This window comes from Ambystoma mexicanum, chromosome 11 (assembly GCF_040938575.1).
Source record: "Ambystoma mexicanum isolate Mex_15411 chromosome 11, UKY_AmexF1_1, whole genome shotgun sequence".
NCBI classification, from domain to species: Eukaryota; Metazoa; Chordata; class Amphibia; order Caudata; family Ambystomatidae; genus Ambystoma; species Ambystoma mexicanum.
Genome location: NC_090934.1, coordinates 228344767 through 228361437, shown reverse-complemented (window position 1 = coordinate 228361437; position 16671 = coordinate 228344767). Strand labels below are relative to the sequence as shown.

At 44.0% G+C, this 16671-nt stretch overlaps 1 protein-coding gene across 1 annotated transcript in view; it reads left to right on the top strand.

The window, feature by feature from the left end:
- AHDC1 (AT-hook DNA binding motif containing 1) overlaps nucleotides 1-14237 on the top strand; it is an 815872-nt gene extending 801635 nt beyond the window's left edge. The window contains exon 6 of the mRNA XM_069622906.1: nucleotides 13253-14237. The gene's annotated coding sequence lies outside the window, so the exon portion shown is untranslated. The remainder of the gene's footprint in view (nucleotides 1-13252) is intronic.
- Nucleotides 14238-16671: the final 2434 nt, after the last annotated feature.

The following is a 16671-nucleotide window of genomic DNA, read 5'->3' as shown; positions in this document are numbered from 1 at the left end:
AAAGTTGCACCATTGCTCTGATCATTTTTGGGTTGGAGCATCATGCCTGGGTGGTTATCTTGATAGCAAATGGTGTTTTTATTATTACAACTACTGAACTTCTTTTTTTCCCCACTGAAGGTATATCTGTGTAAAAGGGCATCTCCGTGGGCATAAAATTACTTTGAATTATCTGTGTCTAAGAGAAACAAGATGCCTTTATAACCTCAATAATTCCACGCCTAGTTACGTTCATAGAGGGAGATGTCACCTCGCCCCCAACCCCGATTTCGATAAGTCATTACCACCCTCAAGATCAGATATCTAGAATGCCAATGCATACATCGCGTTGCGGAAAGACCTGGGAGTGGTTGATACATCGAAGGGTGTTGAATGATGACTCCAGTGAATGCACACACATTTCACACATGTACACCGGGCCATTCTAGAATTGATTTACTGCTGACCTCGGGCCCCCATTAGCATGTATTTCTGAAGCTCATTTTGGCACCAAGGTGCTCTCCGACCATTCCTCTGTTCTGCTCACCCAGACTTTCTTGGATGCCCACGGCACGTCCGCCTGCCTGGAGAGGAAATAATCTAATACTATCTGACTTAGTTATACGGCAGGAGACAGGAGACACAATCCACAATCACTACTTATTTCCATGAAAATGTCCCACGTGGACCTCAATCTATCGTGTGGGAGGCCATTCATTTATTTGTAAAACAGTGGCTTACATGAAAATCCAGGTGCGACTTAAGGGAGAACTACAGCAGGAGTTTTGATCTAAGGAAGATGCATTTAGGATCAGGGGGACCCAGCGGGTGCGGAGGGCCCTGAAAGTGGCCAGGGCTAGTCTAAAGGCTCATATGGCAGGGAGAATGTCCTAAGTGATCTTAAAAACTAGGCAATTTTATTATGCTAGAGGAAACAAAGCTAACCGGGTATTGGCGTATAAATTGGTGCAGAAAAATCAGAACAGCATCTCAGTGTGTAGGGATGACCGGGTTCGAAATTAAGATTGGATACATTTTATGAAAGCTAGACTAAATCTGCTTCAGACCCAAGAAATTCTGTTCATCAGAGGTCTCTCCGAGAATAAAGGATGCCGTCTGTGCAAATCGACGGAGGTGACGGGAACCCTGAAACATCTCATAATAAACTGCCCAAAAACTAAGAAACACAGATTGGTGCACCTACTACCGCTGATCAAAAAGCCCTGGATGACAGATGAAAACAACCTATGGAATCGATTGATATCCGGAGAAACTATAAGATGGACAATAGCGCTGGTGAACCAATTATAGGCAGTCTTTCGACAAATTAAAGAAGAAAACCGACCTATGGACACACCCGGAGACATACATAGGTCGGCAATCTTGCTATCTCCATAGATGACTCATCATCAACCAGGAACTTTCGGATACTTAACAGCATGAAGGGCTTGGCACCAAGGGAATCCAAGCATTTTGATAAAGCTTCTTAGGGTTTCTCCTAAAGAAACAAAATTTAAAAAAAAAAAAAAAGATTGGATAACCCGGAGCTAAATGCAGTTTAGGGGTATCCAGCCTTAACCAACAACCAGGAGCTACCGTTGGAGAACGATGAGCTAGAGCATAGCGTTCCACAAATTTAAATTCTGTGTAAGATGGAAACATAGACTTTTGTACATTATTTATGACCCCCTTATGCTGTATACCTTTGTCCGAATGTTTATTTATAGATTGTCCCATGGGTTAAATTCACATAGGTGTTTGTTCGGCAATCGTTGGACTTGAGAGCCAAAAATAGCTCCTGATAGCTGTTGGTGCCCAGGTAACCAGGCTCTTCTAGGCTACAAGCAGGAGCTAAATAGCCCCCAGCTCCCCTCCATTTCGAACCCCGGATGATGTAGGGAGATATGTACATGAGGAAGAGGGTAAGATTGACATTGTCTGTAAATATTTCACATCCCTCATGGCAGAGAAGTAGTTGCACCTGGACGAGCAAAAGTGATATATAGAAACATCAAACATCCCAAAGGTACTGGATACAATTAAACTAGAGTTGGAAGCCCCAATAGCATCATCCGAAGTACAAGCGACTATTAAAATGCTAAAAGCTAAAACGCCGGTCCCTCTTAGCTTCACAGCGCTATTGTACAGAACCTATCAAATCCAGCTGATTCCTCACCTGGTCAGACTATACTTTTTTCCCTGTTACTGGCTTGATTACCCGCACAATGGGCAAATCGTTCACAACACTAATACTAAAACCTGGGAAGGAGCCCAGGGACCGCCATGCCGTCCTTTGTCTGATTTACCAGGGAAGGTGGTAGGGCATATGTAGGAAATGGGATTATGTACTAGGAGTACAGCAGCCACTAGGGTGAGTAACCTTTACGTACTCCTAAATTCCCTTTCACTTTCTAGATACTATTGGGAGACTACCAGGTAGAAAAAACATGGGCACGAGAAGGACCGAACATGATCTAGCCAAACAAGTTCTGAAGCGCTGCCTGACTAAGCCAGATATCAGCCCAAGAGCACCCATCCATTCAATAATGTTTACAGAACGCAGAGAGTGGGGCCCAGTTGCTTCCTTGGCAATGATGTCCTACGGGACATGCCTCTGGAAGGCAGCCTTGTTTCTCGCTGCATGCAAGTCCTTGAGTGGTGAGAGGTTCTGATACTTGTAGCTCTATGAAATTCAGGAGACTACCCAACAAGTAGTAGTGTCCTTGGACGTTAACTGTCCACATGAAGTACCACCATAGGAAACAAACCGGTGCTCTGAAGAATGGAAGCTCTTTGCATCCAGACTGTGGAGGGCCCTTTCCGCCTCCGAGGAGGGGTTAGGAATGAAGATCAGTAGCAAGATCTCCTGATTCAAGTTAAATTCAGGTGCAATCTCAGGAATGAAGACCAGATGTGTCCTGAGGACGACTTTGTCCTTGTAAAAGAATGTATGCCTCTGTGGTGCATCAAGGTCCCCCTCTCAGTTGGCTGAGATAAGTGCCACTAGAATCATTGTTTCTCACAAGAGAGGACTAATGTCGGCTGATGCCAAAGACTTGAGGGCTTCTGAGCCAAGGCCGCCAGTGCTGCAACCGAGGTCCATGCCGGGTGAGGGACCTCCACCAATGGGATCACCTGAAGAAGACCTTAAAATGCCTCTTAACTAGAGCTTTTGACAAAGAAATGATGTGGTCCTCAGAGTTTGTGTAAGCTGCTATGGACAATAGGTACATGTAACAGTTCTACAAACTGTCCCACTGTGATTCTAAATGTGAAACTAGGCAGGACAGAATTCAGTCCAAAGGACAATGGATTCACCTGTGTAGCCATGCCCCAATGGCAGAAACAGGCCACCTCGGTCATTGAGGCTTGGCTGCGGTCCTGCCCCTCCCCGATGACTGTGAATGAATGGAAAAGGGGGAAAAGCATAACAGTTTCCCCCGCTAATAAATCGTCATAGGCGTTCTCCAGTGAATTCAAACCCAAGCCCTGATGGAAGGCATAGAAAGGTCTCCTCATATTCTTGTGAATCACAAAAAGATCAACCGAAAGGTGTCTTCGCTCAGAAAAAGCTCCTCCACAATCTAAGGGTGCAGCTTCCATTCACGGTTGTTGTATGTTCTCCTGCTAAATGAATCCACATCCTCATTGCTCTTTCGCAGCAGGAGCATGGCTTATAGAACTATGTTGTGAGAACAAACTGTCTCCCACATTGCCACTGCTACTAAGGCCATTTGCAGAGATTTTTCGCATCAGGCCAGACTAAAACAGGGAGGGTCGCGGTGGCCCTCAAGAATATATTGGAATTCAGGGTGGCAGCGATACAAAGGGACAAGGGAGGATGAAATATAATGGTAAGAGTGGAATGTGCTGGGTTCTCCTATACAGTGACGTCCATCTAAGGCCCCAATGTCGGACAGGAACCTTTCCTGAGAAACTTTATAGGAACACTGGAAACATTCGCGAAGGGTTATATAATTTTGATGGGTGACTTCAACATTGCATGGCATAGAGCAAGAGCTAGATCTGGTAGAGGAAGGATGGGAGGTGGAGTAGTGGCATCAGCCGAATTACAAGAAAGGATGGACCTAGCAGGTTTGAGGGATGTATGGACAGGCCTGAAGGTGGAGGAACAGGATACACGTTCTTATCGGCAGTACACGGGATGCAATCGAGGATAGACTACACACTACTGGGGAGGGTCCAAGAAGTGGAGGTGGGCCCTCTCGGGATAGCAGATCATATGATTGTGTCCATGAGATTGAACCTACGGCGAAGGGCACTGGGGGTGTGGAGATGGAGATTGCTGGCGGACCTGCTGAGGGACCTGGTGATCAGAGAAGAACTGGAGGGAAAGATTAAGGGGTTCTTTGAACTCAATTATAGCACAGACACAGGAGAGAGCAATAGGTGGGACACGTTCAAAGCTACCATGAGGGGGGAGCTCATAGCTGATAGAGCGCAAAGAGAGAGGCAGATGAAGGCATTAGAGGTCCAGCTAGAAGATGAAGTGGAGGAGGCCAGGAAAAGGGTGGGGAAACCCCCATGAGGCATACCCTTAAAGCCTACAGAAGGGCAGTAGAGCAGCTAGGGGTTCTAAGAATGAAAAAAGGCAGAGGGGGCACTCCTTTTTGTGACGCAGAGCTACTACGCGAAAGTTACTAGCAAGACTACTGAGGGGGGGCACGGGAACGGAATACAATCCAAGCTATAAGGGATGAGAAGGGGGCGCGCCTTACACGCAAGGAAGACATCCAATAATGTTTGGCGGGGTACTACGAAAATCTCTATTCCTTGCAGGACCCCCCGACGCAAAATCAGATGAACTTCCTGGAGAAGGGAGTGAAACCACGGATATACCGGGACAGGAAATCACAGAAGAGGAAGTGAGAAGGGCGATCACAAAGCTACCTACAAAAAAGGCACCGATCCCGGATGGGTACACAGCATCCTTTTATAAAATATTATCGTGGCACTGGCACCATACATGGCGCGCCTATTTAACACAAAGACAAAGGGGTGCATCACCCACTCCATGTAAGAGGCAAACGTATTCCTTATTCTAAAATCAAACAAAGACGCGGCAGAGTGTACCTCCTAAAGGCCTATAGCGCTCATTAACGTGGATGCAAAAATCTATACTAAAATGTTGGAGAACAGGTTAGAGGAGTGCCTACCTTCCCTGATCCACCAGGACCAATCGGGATTTGTTTTGGGTAAGCAAACAGCCAATACTATCAGGAGGGCGGGCCACCTGATGAAGAAATCCCAGAAAACGGGCACTCCTGCAGTCCTCCTGACACTGGATACGGAAAATGCATTTGGCTGTGTGGAGTGGATGTTCTTGTTCTGGGTTATGGACAAGACGGGCTTGGGATGGGACTTTCTGAGAATGGTCAAGACTAACTACCATGCTCCGGTAACACGCCTGTCGGTGAATGGCTCAATTTCGTGCCCCGTCTGTCCGGGAAGGGGGGCAAAACAGGAATGTCCACTCTCCCCTCTCCTCTCCGCAATATACCTGGAGCCCCTACTCCCCTTTGCGGGCACCCAAAATAAAGTTGCGGCCTTTGCGATGACATGCTCTTAGCATTAACCAGGCGTAGGAGCTCTATACAAGCATATATGGAATTGCTAGTGGAGTTTGGGAAGGTTTCAGTCTTGCGTATCAATTTCAGAAAATCAGAATTGATGAATCTCACAGTGGGGAAAGAGGGGATAGAGGGGTTGAAGGAAGCAACACCCTTTGCACAAAGGCAAGGGGGGATTAAATATCTGTGGATGAAGATTACCCCAAACCTGGTGGGATGGCACACAGTCAACTATCCGCCCATAGTAAAGGCCATAGAGAAGGATCTTCAGAGGTTGAGGAGCCTTAAGATATCATGGGTGGGGAGAATAGTGACGGTGAAAATGGTAATACTTCCCCCACCTCCTTGACCTATTTCAGGCAATTCCGGTGGCAGTACTGGCAGTTTTGTTCCGGGACCTGAGGAAAATGGTAAATTAGTTTGTCTGGGAAGGGAAGAGTGCAACAATCAACAGGCAGATTTTGATGGCCCCAAGGAGGGAGTGGGGGATGGCACTTCCCAATCTCCAACAAAATTATGAAGCAACGCAACTTGGGTTGCTGAGGGAGTAGTTCTTGGGGTTGTGGGACAAGCAATGGGTCTCGATGGGCAGTGACGCAGCACAATTTAAGGGAGGTATTATGGCTGCCGAAACAAACATAGGCTGCAACATTTGTATAGGAGCACCATTACCAAACTAGTAGCGGATGTCTAGGGCAGACTGGTTGGGTGAAACGCAATCACAACGTTCCCTTCCCCCTTTACCCCCATCTTTAACAATGGAGACTCTACAGGGGCATTTGGGCAATGGTGGGAGGGGGGTTGCAGGGTAATCTGGGAAATGTTCCAGGGCCAGACCATATGCTCATTCGTAGACTATAAGCAAGTGTTTGGTGTGGAGGAAGGGGAGAGACTGCGATATGCGCAGTTAAGGCATTGGCTTTTGAGCCTGGCAGTCAGGGAGGCGGCCACCAGGCAGGTTACCCATTCGAGAAGTTCCTTCTCACACATGATCGCTCAAAGGGTTTGATATCCGACCTATACAGAATCTTAGATGATACTACCCCCAGAGCTGCATGGAAGTACATGAGTCAATGGGAACAGGTGCTGGGGCGAAATATCCCTATCCTAACATGGGGGTGTGGGGGTGGGTCCTCTGGGAGAATGAATGAATTCCCTTGAAAAGTCATAATATCTACAGTTGATCCTGTACATCAAATATTTGGGTTATGCAGCACTGTCATGTTTTACCTGGATGGAACAAACCCATCTGAAAGGCAAACCATTTCTTTGTGGCATACGGGATGGTAAAAGGAAACCACATAAGCAAAGCAGGGATCCCAAGGTGGACGCTTGTGATAAGGTCAGGATTCAGACCCTGTCCCAGTGCATGGAGTGGACTCTGCGACCCAGGAAAGGTGGACTGCAAGGGCCTTTTGGCTAGAGGCGCAAGCTACCCTAGACAGGGTCCAGGGTGGGAGTCGCTGAGACTCCTCCCAGTCATGCTCCTTTGTCTGGTTAAAGTAGGCAACCCCTTAAAATGAGTAATATCTGAGTAATTGAGGCTACTATTGCAAGGATCCTGCACCGCAATTGTATACAGGTATTCTATGCCTTGAAGAGGAAACACAGCCCACTGTTTCTTGAATTCAAAGCCTATCTGAATATGCTGAATAGCCAGCCTTATCTTACCCTACATGGTTTTAAATGCATGCAGAGACCTTCAGGAATGTACCACCCAGAAAATTGACATGAAGGTGTACAACCGCGAAATACCAGCGCAGCCAAACTCTGGAGTTCTCTATTCTTAGAGGGAACCTTTGCAGACGTTTACTTATGGAAAAGGAGTGATGCTGTCGAAGGTGGAAGGGTGTGCTGGCCTTGACCATGGGATCACATATGGGACAGAAGGGCCAGCATAGAGGCAAAGGGTGTTTGGCAAACAGACTAGGGATGCAAAAAAGAGAAGAACATAATGCTTAGCTGTGAGTGGGGGACTGGACCTCCGCCTGATCCAAAGATGCCAAGGATTTTCTAACCTCAGACTCTTGATAGGGAGCTTCTTGTGAGATCTATTTAGCAAGGATGTGGTTAGGCCAATTAGAAAAGACAATTACGTTTAAATCATGACTAACCAATACAAGGGCATGAAACATTGGCAGCATGAAAACATGCCTGATAAAGGTTTATCTCCACATGGCCTATCCTAAGAGAAATGTCTGGGGTTTTATTTGGGGGTGGGGAGGATATTTTTCAGAGGTAATGTGTGAATTCAGTAAATTTTGTTTGTGTTTTTTGTTGTGCTCTGTATAATCGTTTGGCTACCTGGGTCGCCTGGTAGCCATTTCTGCTCCAGCCTACTCAAACTTAACATTGAACTGTACTTCATGCAATTGTAATACAGTTCTTGATTTGAATGTGTCATGATTTTAATCCTACTCCGCTTGTTAGAGCTTAACCTCTACCCCAAACAAGCTTAAAATGCCCCACCTGGAGCTGGGCAGGTTTTGCGGCAGAGAATAGTGCTACACCTGATGCAAGGCTCTTGATAGAGTTGGATATGTGTTCTTAGTACACGACAACTATTACCTCAGAGCCCCTGGCAGGTTTACTATTGGACAGCATAATTGTCACAAGCCCATTACCACCAAATCATCTTGGAATTCATTTATAAATGATTAACATCGGATTATGCATAGATTTTTCACTAAAAAGAGCATTTACACTATATGCACAGTATGGTGCCTTGTTATACTCTTAAGTAGAAAGACATAAAAAGCTAGTTCTCATTCTTATTAAAAATGTATGTATATTTGTTCTGTTGACAAGATCATATTTGAGCATAAAAAGTGTATATTCAGTTAATAAGCAGTTCCCAATATTAACAATTATTTAGTTAAATATAGTCCCAGCATCATACTCTCCTACTATTCACTTCTAGGAATCCAAAGCCTACAGCAGTTTAGCAATGTGTATAGCAATCTTAAATCTGCCACAGTAAAACTAAAGGTTTACGCAGAGAAGTGTGGTTAGGATTGGTGAGTCTGTAGCCAGGTGGCATTATTCGAGCCGGTGTAAAACCATTAAATGTAAAGGGCTAAACACCTCTAACAAAAGGCTTCAAAGACCATTACCTGAAAACAGTTTAAAGCTATTGATTAAGAATAAAGGTAAAATTGTTAAAATCCACCCGCTGGATTTCTCCCGGCCATCCACTAGTGCATATATGGTCTCCCTGCTATGGGAACTGCAAGGATAAGCAGTGGTTTTGAAATGCACTTTAACCAGATTTGCCTCATACCATGTATCAGTGTTTCTCCACACACCAGAGGACAGTTAGTAGCATATACTTGTACATTTTATCAACAGTGGTGAATATAAGTTACCCTAGGTTCCCTGACCCGCTAACCAGCACTTTCCCAAAATATGCTAGGCCAGGTGTTATACTAGTAAATAACACCAGTCCTAATATCCTTGGGAAAGGCTTAGTAGGGGTCCTTAAAATGACATCGACCAGCCATCAATGTCATTTACCACAGTAAAACAACATAGAACCATTAGGAGACAGCCTAATAAAGACAAATCAAGGCCATTCTTGATCTTCAAAGGTCAGGAAATTTAAAGATTTTTCAAAAATGCTACATGTAAAAATTGGTAAAGCAGGGCGTAATTCAGCCCCCAAAATATAAGTATAAAATGTACAATTTGGAAAAATTGGCAAAGTGCCAATTGTTTAAGTACAGAAAGCAAATTTACACTGTTCTGGTAAATAGATTAGCTGATGCTGTTTCTTAACCAAGCCAGATGGTCTATTCAGCTCTGCCGCCCGCATGGAATCTGCTGATGATGAATCTAGGCCTCTTCTCACTGCTAAACTTAGCCAGTCAGCTTATTTCATAAGCTTAACATGGAAGTGATGGGTATGTAGGGGAGGCATGGTATCACAAGTATAACACTGACACAATAGGTACAATTTGTTAAAACCTTTATTGAAGTTTCTAGGGTTGCAAAAACTCCTACTTTGCCCTATACCTAATATGTGAGTAGTCTCGACCATCAAACGATAAACAAAACAGTCCTAGTGGAGTCTGTCAAATCAAAATGGCCTATGCTAACAAAACCTAATGCCTTCCCTATCTCTTGTACAAAAAGTGTATAAAGGAGAATGTATGTAAAGGGAAAAAATCAGTGTTCAAAAGAATAAATGTGGCTGAGTCGGCTCTGCTCCCCATGTTAGACGGGATGATAAACTCTGGCTTGGGTTTTCAACAGAATAAACAGTTCCAAAATGTGGATCGAGGCCCGCGTGGCCTTCCACATTAAAATCTCTCCTTCCAAACTTCCAATTAATGTGCCAACAAAACGTTCACGTAGGGCCCCCTCTGTCGGGCTCAGACCTCTTCATAACAAAGTTCACATGGGTCTCCCTCAGTCGGGCTCAGACTGCTTTCGGATTTCAAAGACTTTCAAATGTACGTGGTTTTCCTTATTGAACTCTGCAGGACCACTTCGACTCAAAGTTCAAGATTGAACTTTCACTCTCCCCTTCTTTAAGAGTTAATTTTGCTTACTTCGCTTTTGCAGTTTATTCACTTTATCGTCACAAATAATGGAGACTTTCGAGTGGGCTGCTTCCTTTCGCCGGACCACTACGTTACTCAGTATTGCTGATTTCACAGCTGTCCTTACTTCAAAGTTCATGCACAGGTCTGCCTTTCTTCGCATCTCATCCACACGTTTGCAGCCTTCACATCCGATATAATGTTGCTACTTCAAACTCTTTAACACACACCGGTCTCGCTTGGCAACTCAACGGCTGTGTGCGTTTCTTTCTTGGTTTTACGATTTCCAATTCACGAGTCATGGTTAGTACCACAGGCTTGGCATCGCCTCCCCAATTCTGCCATTCACCCAGGAGGGTGAACACAATGCAGCCTTCGAATGTGGGATCTGGCCTTCCCCATGTGTCATTCCATGGCCTGTTGGAAGCAAAGACCTCCAGTAGGGAATACTTGGGGTTTTGTGTCTCTGGGTTCTGCCTTTTATGTGTGTGAGGAGTACTAATGGGTATCGGGTGTATGCACTTGAAGTCAAGTGCCTGACTTTGCCTGACCCCATTAGCAGGAAATGTTAGTACGTTGAGTGTTTGTGTTACGCTGTCACCCTCTGTCACCCACTTCCTAATAGGGGCAGTTGGGACCTCGGAGAATCCTAAAAAATAGGGGAGGTTAGATGAACAAAAAAGGGGGGAACACCACGTCTCACCATCGGCTGCCCCACTCCCCGAAGACCCCTCAACCAGTTGATCCTCGCGCATTGGTCCATCCCCAGGAACTGGATCCAAAAGTGATGGCCGTGTCCTGGCCACCTGGGTGACAAGTCCCCGAGGACTAGCGGTCGAGACACCTTTTGGGTTTTCACAAGTATCAATTAAATGGTTGTGTCAAATAGCCACCCAGCTGCATATTTTCTATTAGTTTGGATATTTATGTAATCAACAAAATGGTCCCCTCTCTTAACCAGCTATAGCAAACCTGTTTCCTGTTTTATAGGCTTAATGTAGAACATGATATCATTAACTAGATGATTGACATTGTGAGCTGTTTAATTTCTGCAAATGACACTGCACATGCATCTTTATAATGATTTTAACTTCATAATGTATCATGGTGCAGCTGAATTCTTTCTATTTCCAAACACTTTGTGTAATATTAAAACAAACCTTTTTTGTGGCTTGATTTGCTTTGTGAATGTAGTAATGCAAAGGACTGTCAATTTGTAGAACCCAGGTCGGTGCCAATAAATGCAGTTTGAACCTAGTAGTGCTTTTTCAAACTAGTCACGTATGCACACATTTACAAACTGGGTGTGTTGTGCAGCATGTTGAAGCCAATAATAAACAGTTTAGATATTTTGAGACAAACATGCCTTTGCACATGTAAACTTGAACTCAGCCTGCTTTACCCTCTATGCCATTCAGACAAGGCTTACATAAGATGTGACAAATAAAGATTGAAATAACTTGAGAAAAGAAAACGCCAACAATATCAAATGGCAACTAGCCATTACCAGACCATAAAACACAGGTGGCAAGAAGGTATACACTTTAAAAGGTCCATTAGTTTCGTTTGAAAGCAGCAGTTCTACGCAGCAGAGGAAATTAGCTAGACCCAGCTATAAGGAATCCACATATACTGATGTGGCCACGGTAGGGAGTAGATCTTGGACAGCAATGCAGTTTGACGTGCCTAGAGGTGCTTAAGAGTTTTGAGAAACAAACAAAATCATGAGTAAGCCGAGGAGCCAGAAGTCCTGGAGCTACCAGGTCAGCTGGGCACTACATTGCTTAACAAAGTGTAAGGCCTTATGGGCCCCGTTACGAGTATGGCAGCACAGTAAAAATGTGGTGGTTATTCTCTTAGTGCCACTTTATTTGGGAAGGAACAGAATTACCGCCATTTTGACTAATGGTACGTGGGAGGATTCACTTTCAGCAAAATGTAGTCTGATGGAGGCGTCCTAACACAGTGAGCTAGCCATAGCACCATCTCGGCAATCTCCCTCCCAAAGGGCATTCACACAATTGAGGATCACTTGTCTTTCAGATAAACCTTGAAGACCTGGCTTTTTAACATGCACCATCCCAGCAATTTGCCACCAACACACCTAACAGACACTCCAAATCGGCCACTCGGCCCTTCACTAAAGTCCCCTCTAACGCCTTCAGCCTTCTACACTGCAATGCACTACACGCATACTAATTACTTTGCCTGCACATGATGCCCGAAGACACTTTCCATCAAATTGCAAACATTTAACATAACACCTTTACAACAATAGTATTACATAAATACCATTACTACCAAGTAACGTCTTTCATGTTATGAGATTTTCCTCTGTTTTTCCTGCCAATCGTATAAGGGCAGAGAGTGAACCCTCACTACTCTGGAGGTTTGGCAGAACCTATTTTCTGTGCTCAGCACTTACAAGAGTGTTATGCTTGTTTGTTTTTCTTTTAAACTGTTATGTTTGCACTAGTCCTGGGAGCAATGCTTTATAGCCAACCGATATTGCTTATTGTAAATTGTCCTGCATTACATAAGTTTGCTCTTAGCAATGGCTTCCTCCCACTCTAATCTAATTAAAGCTAGGGCTGCATCTGCGGCTTTCCATAGGTATGTTCCTATAGAATACATTTTGTTGATGTAACCATGTTTCATGTCCCCATTGTTACTTCTGTTCTTCTAGTCAGTCAGTCATCCCCTTACTTTAACCTTTTCTGTGGCAGAACATTTTCCAAATTTGTTTCCAGAAGTAGCTGAAGTTAAGGAGCACATTGCCCCCACCAATTGCCTGTCCCCTGATTTGGCACATGTCTTATAGCCTCTGAAGTTGTCAAGGGACCTTCTGGCCCTTCCTTCTTTCTGATATGTGGATTTGAAATCAGTAGGGGATCAACATAACACCCCATTAATTGGGGAGATGCGCAGCTTCTGTGACCATCGCAATGATTTGTGTACATTTTAACTGCTGTAAAAAGTACACTGCTTGAGGAGGTGTGCAGCTCTTGCAAATAGGAAACTTGGACAATATGTGATTGTTGGGGAAGTTGTTAAGAAAGGAAATGTCTGTCATATTTAGTATTCAAACTTTATATTCTATGCACTGCTGAAATCTGTTTTCCCCATGTCCTTTTTCCACAGCTTTAATCATGATTTTCGCCTCCGTCTAACCCTGTGAAAACACCACAAGAACGTCTCTTGCAACATGGTATCAAAGGAAAGCAGAACTTGTATTCCCGCAATCCAGGTGGCGCTCAGCCACTGCTCACCACACGCACGCTGCCACACAAGTCTTCTGTGCCTCCTGGCTCACAACCTCCTTTTCCCTTTGAGTCGCTGAAGCCCTTTCAGCGGTGGTGGTGGCAATGACGTCAACAGCTCAGTCTCACGGTTCCGAAGCTAGTGAAAGACTCCCTCATCCCGCACAAAACCAGCAACTGTAAATAGTTTTTAAAAATGTTAAAAAGAAAAAAGCCTCTCCACGTTTTTCTCCTTTCCCCAAGAGAACTAGTTGTGTGGTCCGACCTCCTTTTGGTATGCACTGAGGAACAATGTGTATTTACAGAATGGCAAGAAAAGGTTCTCTTAAGTATTTATTGTACAAAGCGTTTTATTATAATCTGATCATTGTAGATTGTTCTTGTACATCAGCTCTGGGGGGATTTGTGAAGTGGAAAATTCGCATGGTTTAGTTTGATTATTATTTTTTTTTAATTTTATTTGTAAGATTATTTTTTTGTATATCTTTTTGGCAGTGCACACCCAAAGATCCAACTTTGTAGAAAAACAAAAAAAATTATGAAACAAAGATCTAAAAAACGAACCCCGAGATGAAGTATTCCCAAGAGTGAAGTGGTCTGGTCCTGGTAAAAATGGTAGTTTAGAGGTGGTCGGGGAAGGAGGTGCAAAAGTGGGTACTATACTGTACTGCCCTCCCCTTCATGTTAACACAGTATTCCGACCCCTCTTACGCAGTGCAGGCCATGAGGAGCTCAGGGGTGCGTGTGTGTGTGTGTGTGTATGTCCGTGTATGTGTGCGTGTGATTGGGTGACATTTTCCTTCCTGGGGTTTGGAGCAATGTACAGCTTTGTGGATTGTGCAAAAAAATGAACAGAAAAAAATCAATTTGTGTTGTGTTTTCCTGCTGCATTGTGGTCCTATTTGGGGAAACTGGGATGGGGGTGGAGGGCTGGCACAGAGAATCTACTTTGAAGAGGGATATGTCACATATTACTTATTAGATTTTGTTGGTTTTGGCAGCTTTTCCAAGAAACCTTATTCCGTACCTGTGGATCCCACTGGTTTTTTTGTCTGCATTTGTTTCACCTACAACATTTTAAAAGTGGGCTTTTTGGTTGTGTTGTGGAAGTGGGAGATGGTGGCAGGGAAGGGGGTGTTCTGTAGGGAGGAGAGGGAATTATAAGAAAGAGGGGAACAAATTAATGACCATGACCATGATCAAAATGTCATGATCAAACAGTCCTCTTTTAAAATGTTGTATTTGAGACACCATGGATTCCTGGTTTTTCAGTACCAGGACCCACATGCTGAAGAAGATGGAACGTGTGGTTTGTTACGTTTAACAAATGAGGAAATCTTGAGGACCGAAGGTGAGGATAGAAGAGAGGCCCTAAGGGGGCAGAGCAAAATGGAATGGGAGTGGTATTCGAAGATATTATAAATGGAAACAGATGTTTTGAAATAGCAAATGTTTTTGGTTAAAAAGCAGATATTGTTCATAACACGAGAAGAACAAGGAGTTCCCTCTTGTCCAAACAAATTGTTTGTCCAACGTGCTTCTGTAACCTATGTAGGCCACTCCACTTCTATTTATCTAAATAGTCTTATCACAGTCTTTCTCTCCAAGGCACATTGTACACTGTTCACAACAATGTTTTGTGATTGATAGTTATAGCAAATGTGAATCACCTTAACCCAAAGCAGGCCCACCAAATAAGAAGCTAGTGCACGTTAGTACGTAAACCGGGGCGTTGCTAGGGGGGGGCCTAAGGGGGCTATAGCCTCTGATCTTTTAGTTGTAGCCCCGGACAGAATCTCAGGAGCTACAGCCAAAAGACTAGCTAGCCCCCAGTCCTAACAGTTCCGACATCAGCTTAGCCCCGGGTCTTTTCCAGACCTAGCAAACTCCCCTATACGTAAAGCAAGTTTATTGTGCAATTGGCCGAGAGGGACTAGATGACGCTGTAGAGTCTAACTCAAGTCTCCCTGAATCATCCCCCCACACATGATTGGTCAAACCTATACAAAAGAAATCCAATCTTCTCCAATTCCCATGTTATCATTGGTCACATTGATTAACTACCATCATCAGATCCTTTGCCTGGAATTGCCTGTGGTAGGTCATTACATCATCGGTATCCGGTCATGTTTTCGAAAACAAAATGTCGAAATACAATTATGTCCAAAACATTTTGCTGAATGTTTTTTTTTTTCGAATGTCTTTTTTTTAGTTTATAGTAATTTTGTTTGTTTCGTAAGTAAAAAAAAAGGGTTAAAAAAAACGGGTTGGGGGTACCCCCCCCCCCCATTTAAAAAAATAAAAGAAACATTCGAAATATTTTTTTAGGCGCAATATTTTCGACATAATGGCATTCGAAAAAAATTTCATTCGAAAAAATCACTATAAACCGACATCATCACATAGTTAAACATTCATATGCAAATATAATTCATTACAAGTCCCAGCTGGCCTGAGACCTCCTAACCCCAGATGTAATTGCACATGGTTTGCAAAAGCACTCCAGCCAGACCGTAGGGGTAGGCGAAGAATAAAAAGGTTCCCTTTGAACTTGCGACCTTGACTTACTGGCATCCTTGTTTCTCTATAATCTAAACTACTAGCAATTCAACGCGCATGGCTTCCGGTCACATCCCGAGAAAGCAATCGAAACCCATAAAGCATCAGTCAATCCTGCCCCAGGTATCTCTTCACCCAGGTTTATTACTTCGTCATGAACAGATGACTGGATCCCCTTAAACAATAAGCTACGTGTTCCCATACACTTATAAATGTCATCTTCTTTCTGCGATACTGCCAGTCATAAAAGTCCTCGGCCGGCCTATTGGCTGACCATCTGCTTAATGTTGCAGCTACTCATTACCTTTCCTTCACCCTCCAAACCCTGCAAAAACTGTTTTCCCAGTCACACAGGGTACACTTCACAGAGCCCTGGCTACGGGGTCTGTCCAAACTATATAAAACACAAAGATTACTGATTTGTACTTTCCCTATGTACACCAAACTGTCCTCAACATATATCCCTTGACCCCCATGTATGCATGTCAGTGTATGCATGTTTTAAAACTACTACGTCCTCTTCACAGTGGTTCCTTCATGACAAATCTCCTTTGCGCAATTATGAAGCTCCTCATTGCCCAGCTTCTAGGCGCTTCGTGGCGCATCATACCCAGATTGTATATATAGTTCATCAGTGATTTTGAGATTTATCTTGCTGTGCGCATGCAAATCTTGAATGTATCAACTTAAACATAAAGTAACACTTAAAGTAATACATATCCCATTCTCAGTAACTACGCT